The sequence below is a fragment of the Vulpes vulpes genome, chromosome 14 (genome assembly GCF_048418805.1).
Source record: "Vulpes vulpes isolate BD-2025 chromosome 14, VulVul3, whole genome shotgun sequence".
Taxonomy (NCBI): domain Eukaryota; kingdom Metazoa; phylum Chordata; class Mammalia; order Carnivora; family Canidae; genus Vulpes; species Vulpes vulpes.
In genome coordinates this window covers 135,537,403-135,541,319 of record NC_132793.1, presented here as the reverse complement: position 1 = coordinate 135,541,319, position 3,917 = coordinate 135,537,403, and the positions used below count along the sequence as shown (strand labels likewise).

The following is a 3,917-nucleotide window of genomic DNA, read 5'->3' as shown; positions in this document are numbered from 1 at the left end:
GCCTGCTTCTAGCGTTGGACGCTCCCAAACAGGCTACTTCATGTCAGAACACACTATTTAAGTGTTAGTCCACAAAGCCTGGCCAAGGCTGAGCTGGATCTGTGGGTCTGGGGCCCCCCAGTGGCTCAGGCATAAACAATAAACCACCAAGGGAAAAAGAACAGAAATTTAAAAGATTCCCCAAGACCTCTTTCCCAGGCCGATTACTCTGTACTCTTCCTTAGATCTCCCAGGAGATTCTCAGAGTTTGACACGAGCTTCTCGGTTCCCAGTACAATGTGTGCTCCCCAAGGGAGAACGTTCAGTGGGTCACAGGTCAATCCCAATAAGCACTAAAAGGTGATTAAAACAAAGTACTGAATACATTTCTCCAGGATCTACTCACCTCTGGAGCATCCCCAGATCTGAGACCAGGGCAGGGAGCCAGCGGAGCAGGTAGGTTTACCATTTTCCCAGCTAAGACACTCAGGAGGTCTTTGCTCTTTTTCACCCATTTTAGCGTAACGGGTGTCTCTGCCGCAGAACCGGGATGTTTCTCTGCTCTGGGCCCTTGCTCCAGAACTTAGCTCCCGTGGTGTTCTCTGCGTCATCGTTTTCTCTGCTGGCTTCACCTCTTCAGCCTAGAAGCATGTTCAGTATCCTTCTCCCCACCTTTTGGTTTCCGTCCTTTCCTTTCTTCTTTGGCTTCGCTAAGTTATTTTTCAAACACTGACTCTCCCACATTACTCCCAGGACCCTGTATTTGGGCCAGAGCCACAGGATGGGGCAAAGCCAAAACAAAGGTGGAATCACCTTGGAATACGGTATTTCAATAGTCCGGGGGGAAATGGAAGCGATTGTGGACGGATGTGGTGCAGTCAGAGTTGAGGAAGACTTGAAAGGCAGGAGAAAGAGTTTAGACAAAGCAGAAAATATATAAGATATTTATTCCAGAAAGTTACTTATTAATACTTTAATAATTTTCTTTAATAAGAAAGTTAATAAGATGGTCCAGCAGTGCTGTGTATCCACTTGAGTCTGACGAACAGGACTTGTCAATGTATCAGTCTGCCCCACCGTGCGATCTCCTCTAACAACTCTAGATGCACGGGTGCCACCAGTCATGAGAGTAGTGAAGGGTCTGCGAATCCCTGATGTGCTGGCCATCTCTAGATTAACCTTCTTAAATCAGTGTTGGGGGATCCCTGGGTGGCGCAGCGGTTTGGCGCCTGCCTTTGGCCCAGGGCGCGATCCTGGAGACCCGGGATCGAATCCCACGTCGGGCTCCCGGTGCATGGAGCCTGCTTCTCCCTCTGCCTGTGTCTCTGCCTCTCTCTCTCTCTCTTTCTCTGTGACTATCATAAATAAAAAAAAATAATAAAAATAAAATAAATCAGTGTTGGGCTTACTTTACTTCTCTGCAGAAATACGTACGGCGGCTATTCATTGCCTCCATAATAAAATTTAAATATTTCTCAAGGCTGGCATTCAAGGTCTCTCCACATCCGGCCCAAATCCAACTTTTCAGCTTTATCTTCTCTCTCCCATTTTCTTCCTGTCATATTGATCTATTTGCCCTTCGCAGAACATGTCCTGCTCCACTTTATAGGGCTTTAATACCGCCTTCCCATACACCGAAGACGATTTCTACCTTCTCTTTACGTCCCCAGACTTACCTCTCAACTGTGTCCTTAAAATCCAGCACTAACCCCAACTTCTCAAGGAAACCGTCCTTCGTTGACGGGCCACGGAGTTTTGGCACCTTCACACGTTTCCTTTATTCCAGTTGTCTGGGTACTTGACTCAGTCAGCACATCACCTGGTAACATAGGAGCAAGAGATTGGATGCTTTTGCTTTCTTTTCTCCCCACAGTCCATCATCTCTTCTTCCTCTGGCAACTGCACTTAGATGTTCCTTTAGGAAAACCACCTCTCCTACACTTTTAATCCATATAATTTTGGGAGGGGCACCCTTGGGCAAAGGATACATACATAACCCAAGCCTACGTGTAGTAACTGGCTCAGGAAGCAGATACGTCACTGAAACCATGGAAATTCGAATCTGGGAGCATCGAGTCCTGGAACTGGTTCTAGAAACATGGGGGTGGAGAAGCTCCTTACTGGGGGTGTGAAGTGGGCAGAATGTGGTCCTGAAGCTGTTAGGGGCAATCTGGCCCGCATGAAGAGGACTTCATTAAGAAGTAAGCCAACAGAAGAGAGGAAATCCAGGAGAAGGAAGGACAAATATTATTGATGTCATCATCTGCGTCTGGGGATACGCCCATGCCAGATGAACTCCTGGGTTTTTCAGTTATATCACCAATGATGCCCTTTGTTCACGGAAGTTTGAATTTGATTTTTGAATACTTCAAGTCCTATCACCTCTAGAAATAGGCACACACAACCTTGTCTCCCAGCCCCAGGGCTCTGAGACACCTACTGTGTAGAACACCAATTCAATATTTAGGAAGGAGTGGGTTATACGGTCATTTACATAGTCAGTGCATTTCCTGCCTCTCTACCTGATAGATTATTTGAGGACAGTTTTCTGTAGGCCCTGATGCCAAACTTCCTGAGACTTGAATGCTGGTTTCACCACTTACCTGCTGAGTAAAGCACTTCACCTTCTTGGGCTCTTGGCTTATCACCTGTGAGATGGGAATGAAAATGGTAACCACTGAAAAACAGAAACAAAAAGAATGGTAACATCTCAGAGAGCTGTTGCAAGGGGTTAATATACACAAAGCCCTTGGAAAAGTGTCTGGCACATAATGTGCACCGTACAAGTAAGCCCTATGTAAGTGTAAGCTATGTTTATTACTATTATTATCACAACAATGCCGACTATCATTATTATTATTTGTAACCCCACTGCCTACTGCAGTGCCCCTAATTATAAACAGTGAATCACTCTTAACTATTATGTAAGAGAATTTTAATATAGTACTTGTTTGCCTGGTCCTAGAGTTTTAACATGGATCAAAGCACCAAGGCGTCAAAAGGCAGCCCCTGCCATCTCAGCTCAGGATACTGCCAAAATCCCAAGTCTTCCTGCCTCATTTCTGCCCCTACCTTCCCCATCACCTTCCCCTCCATCCCTGCCTGCACTCACGGCCTGGCCCTATTAGCTTCCTCTCTCATGCCAAGCATCCAACAGGCCCTAGAACTTGACAGATTTCTCCTTGTTCAGGTTTGGGTACCCATCCTCCTCCCTTCACCTGTCTCTCCATCTTACAATGGTTTCTACGCATTACCCCATACTGGCCTTCTGTCCTGGGGGATTAGCTAATAGTTAATACGAGAGCATCTATTCCACTGCAAGGCTCTAGAATGTACTCCGATTGGGATTTAAAATGTAACCTCCAAGACACAGGAAGTAACTAAGTATTGCAAAAGGACTAAGAATGAAAATATGTCTTTTCTTCAACTAAATTCCTGCCCCCTCCCCCATGTCTGTTTCCCTCCAAGTTGAAGAATTTCTAGGTTAGGCAGCTCCACTCCACGCCAACAGCAGTCAGTCACCTAAAGAGGATTAGGATGCTGATTGGGTCACATTAATCACTCACAGTCTAATCACTTACAATCTAAGGCTGGAGGGAAGAGGGGTCAGTTAGTTTGCAGATCATGAGCACCGCTGAGCTCTCCTTAAAGCCTATTTATTACGACCTGGCCATTTGGAGGGTTGAACACCATCACCAGTCTGCATGCAGAAGAAACTGCCATTATTCAGAATATTACCTGGAGCAAAGTGGGAGATAGAGTTAGCAAAAGGCACACGACCCATAAAAACATCTATGATTTAAACATGAGACATTTCCAATGTGCTAAATTTGGAATGATTTGCTTACCCATGGTCCTGCTGGAGGAAATAAAATGCGCAGCTTGAGAAATGAAGGAAGAAAACATATCAATGTTTTGCTCATAATGCTGAAAGAAAC

The 3,917-nt window shown here is 45.5% G+C and overlaps 1 long non-coding RNA gene across 1 annotated transcript; it reads right to left on the bottom strand.

The window, feature by feature from the left end:
* Positions 1-1,237: 1,237 nt before the first annotated feature.
* LOC112918926 (uncharacterized) lies at positions 1,238-3,700 on the bottom strand. Its single transcript, XR_003234784.2, has 4 exons — positions 3,561-3,700; positions 2,583-2,656; positions 1,656-1,798; positions 1,238-1,334 (listed from the first exon to the last, which is right to left on the bottom strand). It is a non-coding gene; the product is annotated as an uncharacterized lncRNA (long non-coding RNA).
* Between the last annotated feature and the right edge of the window lie 217 nt (positions 3,701-3,917).